This window comes from Macaca nemestrina, chromosome 6 (genome assembly GCF_043159975.1).
Source record: "Macaca nemestrina isolate mMacNem1 chromosome 6, mMacNem.hap1, whole genome shotgun sequence".
In the NCBI taxonomy this organism is placed as follows: domain Eukaryota; kingdom Metazoa; phylum Chordata; class Mammalia; order Primates; family Cercopithecidae; genus Macaca; species Macaca nemestrina.
In genome coordinates, this window is record NC_092130.1 from 176,793,853 (window position 1) to 176,803,968 (window position 10,116).

The 10,116-nt window shown below is 39.3% G+C and overlaps 1 long non-coding RNA gene across 1 annotated transcript; it reads right to left on the reverse strand.

Annotated features, from left to right (window-relative positions):
* Nucleotides 1–3,890: 3,890 nt before the first annotated feature.
* LOC105489449 (uncharacterized) lies at nt 3,891–9,287 on the reverse strand. The gene is made up of 3 exons (XR_011624369.1): nt 9,004–9,287; nt 6,143–6,217; nt 3,891–4,207 (listed from the first exon to the last, which is right to left on the reverse strand). It is a non-coding gene; the product is annotated as an uncharacterized lncRNA (long non-coding RNA).
* Between the last annotated feature and the right edge of the window lie 829 nt (nt 9,288–10,116).

Consider the following 10,116-nt stretch of genomic DNA (forward strand, 5'->3'; position numbering starts at 1 on the left):
TGAGTGCAAAATTTTCACTTAATATTATAATTATTATTTCCCAGTTTATTAAATATTATTTTAAACATGCTTTTATGTTTATGTACTATTCTTTCACATGTGGTTATTTTCATTAACAAATTATAATTTTAGATGTACATCAGCACTAACATGGGTTATTGTTGCTGTTATATTTAATATAATTTCCTCAGGATCAATTTATAAAACGTAAGCACTATGTCAAATTCCCAAATGTTTTGAGTTTCTTTGTGTGAGCTGATTTCTCAAATGATTGTGCCGGTTTATAAAAGCAGAGTTTAAGAGGATTCACCCCATATCGTAAATAAATAGTGGTTTCATGATATGTTCTATAAATTTATTTTGCAAAGCTTAAAGTCGTTTAACCATGGTCATATACTACGTCCTGGATGTTGTTCTGTTGGGTTTCGTTTAACCAGTCTTAACAAATGATACGAAGTATTTCCTAAAGAACTTATAATCCAGTAAATGACTTTTTGATGGCTCATGGAGGAAATTGGCTTTGAGACCACACTTCTTCCCACTTCTTCAATACAAAAGAAAAACATGTTCTTATTATTACAATTTTGGACACTCAAGCACATTCCATGGTTCTATATTGGTGATGAAAACTGCCTACGAACAACTACCAACCTCTTTTATGCTGCTTATTTTTGGAGATGTCCACATTTAAGATTAAGGATTCTAGAAATTTGTTTCACACATGCTCTTTCTCTTTCTCTCAAGGTTAGGGTACCCAGTGTCTTCCAAACTAAAGTATTGTAATATTACCCTGCCACCTAGGGGTATTGCCAAAGAAATCTATGCATGCATATAGAAGTGTAGTGTATCGGTCAAAATGTGAAAATTATGTTACTAAAGTCTGTAAATAACACTCACAATTATGTTTTTATATTTTGTTTTCTCTTTCATAATAGTCTTTGTTCCTGAAACCAAATGAGAATGGTGTGATGGAAACAAGTAAGAATTCCCCATTTCAGAAACGTGGGATTTTTAAAAGACAAACATGATAAAACTGAGTATTACCTTGCGGTGGCCCACTAGGAGTTCACGGTTTTTCAAGTTCTCGAGGCCCATTGCATATTATTTCTCATTTATGACAGTTTGAAGCGCCCAGGGGACAAATTTCTGTTTAGAACACGGTCACTTGGTCATTGCTTTGGGTGGGCAGTGAGTCTAGATCATAGTATAAATATATGGTCTCATTGATCAAATTATTTATACCATTACACGTGATGACAAATTGTCCCCCACATTGTTGACCTGTGATGTCAGTTTTTAGGTCTAACAACCTTGTCTTGTTCCCTAAAAATAAGCTTTTCCTGATGAAATGTACTAAAACGAGGAATCTAGGTATTCAACCCCAGCAGGAATGTCTACATACTTTGTGGATACGGGATTTTGCCTTGAGAGATGTAAGAATGAAGATGAATTTAGAGAGATTGTGAGCACACACATAGAACAGATGCCAGCATTGTTGGAGAAGCACACTTTGCTATCATTTAAAGTTATTGGAGCAAGCAAGCTAAGTTTCGTTTTGAAAATGCATCCCCTATGAGCCAGTACAATTTCTCCTTGTCCTGGAATTTGAAGCATTGAAAGAAAGACATGGCAGAGAGGCTCATGCCGTCATCTATCTCTGACATACATGTCGTCTCAATTTTGTGTTGCTGATCCAGGAGAAAACGAAACCCGGCAACCTCACAGGACAAATTAATCAATCCAATACTCAATATTTTGAAAAAAATTAGCATGACTAAGAGAAAGAGAGGGCGTGCTGCATCAGGATTGACCACCCTGATCCTATTCCCACAGTTAGTTGGCCCAGTGAATGTTGAGTTGTTCTCTGGCCTTGAAAAGATGTAATTACTCTCTGTAAGAATATTAACAGAAGACGAATCTTTCCTTTCCAAACATTAGAAAAATCCACCCCACACCTGTTTTCTTATATTTCCTCTTTTCAAGGCAGCGAGAAGAAATTGAAAGATGTAACTAGTCGGGGTTTTGCTTAGCTTAGGGCTTTTCTTCATCCTGACAGGCCTTTGTTCCCTGCACACAGAGCGCTCTAATTACACCCTCTCCAGTCAGGGCTCCAGGTGGAGGGGCGATGCAAATGCCAGGTGCCTTTTCTCTTCTCATTACGATCTGTCTCTTTCTGAGCACATCACTTTCAGGAAGGGTGGGGGCTTTTTCTTTTGAGTTAAAAACACCCTTTCGTCATCTCCATTTTATTCTTACCAATTTTGCTCCGAATCTCATTCCTGTTAAGATGGCTGAACACAATGCCATTTTTGATTGTTTGCTGTATATGCTAATATTTGAATTCGGGACTTTGCGATAAGGGCATTGAGTTGCCTGTGTCACCCCTCGTGCTGACTGCAGCTCCATATACAGATCCTGGGAAGCCGTCTGGGAACACAGCTCCCAATATGACCACACTGGGCCAGCATAATGACACCATTCAAAATGCAATCTAGGCACTCCAGGACTCTCACACTAATATGAAAGAACCTCCAATTAGCTGAGCCCTTCTCCATTTAGACTTTTTATAGGAGTTTGATTTGTGCTTTTTAATTAGCAGGTTATTCTAATAACCTTTTAAAGCAAAGTTATCCAATAACCAGGCTAGCTTTTTTAATAAGCCCAGTTGTTGAATTAGTTAGGAAAAAAATATGAAAAGGAGCTGTGTAATATTTTGGTGTAATATAAATCTCTTTACAAGTCCTTTTCAATTTTGCATTTTCTACTGTAAGTTTTGGCAGTGACATTAGTTCAGAGGATTCCTCTTCTTACTTTGAAGAGAGTCAAATTTTCAACATCTGATGGAATGACACAAATAGAAATTCTTTGAGTTTTTATTTAATTTCTTATGCAGTTTTAAAATTTAACACAAAAGAATTATTAACGTAAGTTAAATGTTTTGTAATAAAATCTCTACTTGTTAAATAAAAATTTTGAATAGAAAGTTATGACTAATTTTTATAGAGGTACAATATTCAAATTATATAAAATAAATGGAAATTATTAACTGTGCTGTAACTTGATATTTTCTCTTTGCATTTATTTAGATAATAGATAATTGACTACAAATTTTATAAACAGCATTTAAAATTAGGGATCTACATATATTTTAATATATATATATAGGCATTCAATTGAGTTTTTGAGTAAATATTATGTCATAAATTGTCAATTTTTAAAATTATGCCATCTTATGTATACTATGTATTATTTTAATGTACTCAGTTCCCTTAATAATACATTGTATTGAAAACGCTGATATTAATTAGGTTGCTGTTGACTTTACAATGTTTTCTTCCTTGATTTATGTTTTAACAATTAAATTATTGTTTTCTATTAGGAATCACTTTTATAAAATATCTTTAAATGATGAAATCAAGTAATTGTTATATTATTATAAATATAAATTTTGTGTTATATTACAATTCTCATATGTCGTTAAATAAGTGATCATTTCTGAAATCAAGCATTTTCATTAACAGGCAACTATATTCCACAGTGAATTGTCCTAATTAATTAGCCCCGATGTGCTATACTGAGATTACATCATTACAAGTAAAATGTGTGGAGGGAAAAATTAGATCCCACAATTTTTAAAATAACTATTAGTGATTATGTTTCTTATGGTGAGTATAGTATGGGATTACTTTTACAATTGTTAAATTCAATTGATAAAATTGTAGGTTTTATGTAAAATAATTCACCTAAATCAAAGATTCTGAGCTAAATGGGTGGCAGAATGACAATGTTTCTAGTAGTATGATCTTTTGAACATTTGCTTGTGTTCCAAAATCACACTCAATTTTATAAAATGTATAAAAAATAGAAAATGGTGACTAGGTTCTTATAAATTTAACCTTTCTTACGAATCACTGGAGACGTCTGTGTGTGCTGCAAGGAGTCTGTGGGAGAAGGGGTCACTCTCACCTGAGCGCTGGTTCCCCTGAGACTGTCAGAGCCTGGAGGAGAGAAGTCTAAGCGCAGGAAAGCACATGTGCCCATGAGAACTTGGAAACTCAGCCCATGTCTGATCAGCCTTCACCTCCAGAAGCTGCTGTGCTGTCTGAATGGTTCGCAATGATTCTGAGGGTTTTTCTAAACAAATACCATTCTTGCTCTCTTTGCTGTAATCTAACATTAGGTGCCTCAGATTTTTCTCTGCCAAAATCTGTAAAGGAAAAGCAATTGAAGGCATTTTAGCCATTTTTTTTAAAGTAACGTATTTCTGAAGTCAATGATTTACTTGCTGTGGTTTACAAATCAGATGGACTGCCACTGGGAGAGTTCTACTGTCTTAGTGCACACATTGAAAAAAAAGTATTTAAAAAAAAAAAAGAAAAGAAAACGTGGTGAAGTAGTGCACTTTTGAACCACTTCTATCTTAAAATTTTGTCATTCTTTTTTCCCTGGAAGCCAAATTATTAACAATTTAGAGTAAGACTTAATGAAAGTAAGCAGCATATTTGTCACTTAATTCTGCCATTGCAAGAGGTGAATAATTATGCACACTGTCAGTTACTCCAAAGAAGAAAGAAGAGAAGGAGTAGCGGGGAGAGGAAGAGGAAGAGAAGGAGGAAGAAGAGGAGAAGGAGGAGGAAGAGAACAACAACCCTCACCACTACAGCAAAAGAAACGGAGAAGGAAGGAAAGAAGGAAGAATAGAAGAAAAGTAGAAAGGAGAAGTTTCTTCTACTAAATAAATCAGTGGTCAAGCACGGAAGCTGTTTCAATTTTTAATTATAGAAAAAGTAAAGATGACAGAAGAATTTCTTGTATACTAGATCTCCCTAGGTCGATCAAGATGAGGATTAATTCACTTCTCACAACAAACCTTTACAGTGCAGGGAAACTCAGGCAGAGATATTGAGTAACTTGCTCAGTGTCATGCAGCTTTCATGTTGTGGAACTGGGGGTGGAACCAAACATTCTAGTTCTCATCGCCAAATCTTAACCCCTGGTACCTGAAGGATGTCCTGGCTCTTCAGTGTGGCTGGGAGCAGATCAACTCCCTGTGGTTATACTGAGTGCTCTCACATGTAATGGGGGATTATAATGCCCGGGTTGTTGCAAGAATTAAATTTGTTGCAAGAATTAAATGATGCAATTGTTTAATGTCATATGCTTTCTACTGTTTGTGAGTTGGGGGCAGGGTGTGTGTGTGTGTGTGTGTGTGTGTGTTTGTTGCTCATGTGTCTATAATCCTAGAATTACCATATTGTCTTCATTGTAGTAGAAGCTCAATAAATAGAAACAATTTAAACACTGTGTTTAAAGTGTTCTTGGAGAATAATTTTAATCATTAAAAAATCTCATTATTATTTTTATTAAAATTGTTATTTGTACATTCATCATACCCTATTTCTGTTATGAGACCACAGGATTATTTAGTTAAGAGATGATAATTGACCAATTTTTATACTCTCTAGTTCAATGTGTCTTACACAGTGGGCACGAAATAAATATTGGCCAAATGCAATTAAGTGGCCTTTTACTGCAGGGCATTGTAATTCTTTGCTCATTTTGGAAGTGCTGAAGTAAAGAGAGGACTTGTTTTGCAGACTTAATATTCATGAGGTATCTGTAACGATGAGGCAAATTTACCCTCAAACTGTCTTTTTCCCAAGTGTCATATACACCGGAGAGGAAACAGCGGAACCAAACCTGGCTTTCTCTGAGGACTCCCTAGTCCGAGATGACTTGTGAAAACGGGCAGCGCAATGTGAAAGAGAATGTACTTCAGGAAGACAAACTTTGAAGGACATTTTATAACCACAGATGCAGATGAGAAATCAGAAACACACACAGATGGAAAACATTGATTAATAACAGTTTCAAGATCAGCGACCGACCTCCTCCTGAAATAGTCGTGCAGAGAGCAGGTGTAAAATGTCTTACTTTCACTCCACATTTTTGTTAGATTAAAATCTTTAATGTTTGCTTTCACCGTGGCTCCTCTTAAGGACATGAACACAAGGAAATAGCATGTTTTGTGATGTCAAAGGCTGCTATTAACTCGATAGAGCCGGTTGCAGACCTTATGAGTCCAGTCTTGTCTCTTGGCAAGCCTTCTACCTCAGCAGGGGAAAATCTGAACTCTTCTCACCTCTCTTTGATTTCCAAGTCAAGCAGGTTTATGGGTATACCCTCTGGCATCAGGCTGAAGTGCAGGGGCCTGTATCTGTAGCGAGGGTTAAAACAAGACAGGTCGTTACGTTGATCGGACTGCTGGAATGAGTGTGTGTGCGCCTGTGTATGTGCGTTCCTGTGTGTGACCTCACAAAGCCCTGCTTAGTGTTCCCATGTTAGGACATCCCATGTCCATCACCCACATAGACCCACATGGAGTAGGCGCACTTCATTATACAAATGATGTTGATGTCAGCAAACTCGAAAGCACAAAGAGAGCAAAAGTGATAGAGGGGCTGAAAGGATGGATTTCTGAGAATGAATCACATTTTGTCTGGCTTACATAATGCTTTTGGGGAATTCTAAACAGGAGCTCTGAGAAAAAAATACCTGGAAAACAATAAAAGGGCTGAATCTTAATGAGTAGGAAAACTTAGGGGAACAAGTGAAGAGATGCACAAAAAACTCGGTTAGATTAAGTGGGGACACCTACGCTTTTATGCTGTGATTTCTGAAGAAACACATGCGTTGCTGGAGGACCTGGTAGAAGACTCATAACAGGGTTATTATTTTAGGCGAAAGTGAATGGACCGTATAGATTTAAATTGCAAAAGGCCTACTGGAAAATAAATAAATGATGGATGTAAACCCTAGCACATGCTAGAATCTGAATTATCTAAGGAGTTGGAACCTTCACACGTTAAATCTGCTAGGGGAGCTCTCAGCAGACAGTGTGCTGGGATCTGAGTGAATCGCTGTGGCCTGCTAGGGGCCATCAGTATCATTTCCCTTTCTATACACTTGGCTCCACACTTGATTATAGAGGATAACTATCTGACAGTCTGACCCCTGGGAATAAAGTAAATATCAACTGGGTCTTGATATTTGCTGACATCGGGAAACAAAGGAAAAACCCATTTACCTATTGACGTGAAATGCCAAGTGAGCACAAGTGCTTCCATTCAATGAAAGTTGACGACGCCTTGCAGTAATTTCTCATAATTTTTCCCTAAAGAGCTTTGCCTTTGCCCTATTTTTCAGACTCCTTCCTGTGAGCTGAGTCAGGTGCAAACTTGTTTTTCCTGGCCAGGTACCCACTGCAACTAATGGTGACATGGCCGGTGACCAATCTCCTAACAACAAATAGGAAAGTGTATGTACACTGTGGCTGTAGCCATGCTGGGGAATCGATTTGCAGCGAAATACCTTAGACATGATGATAACTACATTAGATTTTATGTGTTTTAGACTTAAAATGTTTGATTAGCAGTGTGCAAAAGTGTGTGTGTGTCCACTGGGGAGAAGGTCATTACATTATTGCAAAGACAGGAGATTACAGACAAGATTAAAGAGGTTATATCATGAGTCAGAGACTGTAGACCGTAGACTGGTGTAATTTTTGGGAATTTGGGATATTTTGACATATTCATTGTGATTAAATCCACCACGTATTGCAAAGTCTGGAAGTGAGATAAAGGCGAGAATAAGTGTATTTTATGGCTAACATAAAAACCATCACTAAACTTCCTTCCCAGCAGATTTCCAAGGTAATAATTACACTTTTGATTTACAAGAAGTATAATGAATTTGAGATCCTCCAGTTTGTATCAAATGTCCCCTTAATACAATAAACATATATTTCTTAAAATAACCCATTTCACAGCACTCACTTTAAGCAGAAACCACATGCCAATTTCCTATGTTGCAATGTTTTCAGAATCCGGTTTCATAGGACATTTTCTTTCTCATGCTGGGGAGTTCCCCAAGGGAAGACCAGTACCTGGTGAAATGCTCCATCCTTGTTGGAACGGGTTGTAGGACGATTTCCCTGCAATTGACTTACTGGGGCAATGGTGATTTTTAAACATTGTCTTTTCCTAGTTAATCTCATCAAAGTGACGAAACTCTTCGGTCTGACTACATTTACTTCTCTGTGAGTTCAGCACTATTTCTTCGGAGGTTAGGGGAAACAGAAGCCCCCTCTCCTGGCCTCTGCTGATATTTTCAGGTTTTCTTCTCTTGCCTGGCTTCTCCCTGCCTCCTACTTAGCCTCTGTCTACCCCTCATTACCCATCCCCTCCGCAGGCTTTCCTCCCCACTCTGTTACCCTCATGATAGGCGGATAAATCACCCTTTAGTGAGGGTGAGGCCAGTCCTAAATTGGTGAATTGGGAAGATTATCCAAATGTTCTTTTTCGTTCACAGACTACAAGGAATATCAACTTTATTTTTTCTGTACCAAACAGAGAAATAATTATGACCCTAAATACAGTGGTAAAAAATAATTGTGCATATTGAAGAACCACTTTTTCCAAACGTGACTCTGAAAAATGACAAAGTAGTTGAAGCTCATCATTTTTCAGGAGATTCTCACTTCGTTGATAGCAAACCTGAACATTTTAAACCAAATGGGTGATGAGAGGAAGCGAGGGAATGCTGTATGAATAATCTAATGATGCTGTAAGAGAAGGAATATTTGTTCTTAAGGAAAAGTTAGTCAAAGGGCGCCTTGCCCACAAATTATACATCGGGGAGGCAGTCTTAACTTCCACCCATGCTCACGGGCTCATCTATCAAGACACATTTTGACAGACAACACAATTACACAACGTCTCATTATTTACAGCCACATGGCCTCAGCACGAGACAACAAGAGTGAAACTCCCACAAGTTTTTCTTCCGTCTTGCTGAGACGGAAAATGCCAGCCGCCTCGGCATTTTGTTTCTAACACTTGTTTAATTGCTCAGCGACAGGGCAGAGACTGTAGGGACGCTGCCCAGAAGCTAAACCCCAGCATGACATGCCCGTGAGACCAAGGGTGTCCGCCTTGCACATACCTTTGGAAACGATGCCATGTGTCTAATGAGTGTGGACACCATGCCGGATCCTATTGCATGTCAGGTTTACACCTGAACTGGTACAACTGGGGAAAGCAGGAGTCCTCTAAAACCAGTTGTCCCTACAGAGAGAGCTCCAACTGCCCTGCAAGCTCTGACACAGGCCGAGACCAGAGGCCCTAAACAAAGGCGTGCTCCCTCAGCCTCAGCTGGAGACAAGGTGCCCGGAGCCTCCTGTCTCCCGGAGCCTCCTCGTCTCCCGGAGAGAGAGGCCTGGAGCAGCAGGTGGCAGCATTGTCACAGCCCTGAGGCCAGCCTGGGCTGCAGGCACACCCTCCGTCCCGCAGGAAGTTTTGCATATGGAGGGGTACTTCGACCTTTTGTGGATTTATTGTTACCTCCTTGAGGGCTCCATTGTTCGCCTGCCACTAAATCCAGTCGTTAGGGTCCTCCAGCACTTGGGGTCGACTCGTCTGAATGACTTGCCTTGGTCAGTTTTGACTGCACGACACAACCTGCATTCTTTCTCCTCGGTTCTGCCAGACTGAGGTCTTGGGACCACAGAGAAACCGTGAAGGTCTGTCTCTTGGAGCTTTAAAAAAAAATAACGCCAACAACAACGGCAAAGAGGAGTGGAAGAGAGAGAAGGAAGTGGGGAGAAGAAATAGGGGGAAATCCAATGTAATGTCCTCTTTTCCTCTTTAACGTTGAGAGTAAGATAACTCCAGGTAGGGGGGATACAGATTATTCTCTCCTTCATCTTCCTTTCTTTAATCGCTTTATTAAGTAGTGATTGAGACGGGAGGCATTTGATTCCTACTTTTCATCTGACTCTGGGTCCGGTTCAGCCCACGGAAGCCGGGACGTGGAAGGGATGGCTGAGTTTCCCTTCACACCATTAAGGAAAAGAATAGCCCTGATCTAGCAAGTTCCACTGATTTCAGGGGAAACGGGGTCTTTTTCCTCTTTCCAGCTTACCAAGCCAGAAGCACGAGACAGAAAGAGAACGCATTTTAAATAAAACTGGAGCGTGAGCATGTGCCAGGCTAAACTCACACGTGCAGGGAGGGACTAACGTGGTCCCTTCGCATGGCGGCAGGCAGCGCGCTGGCT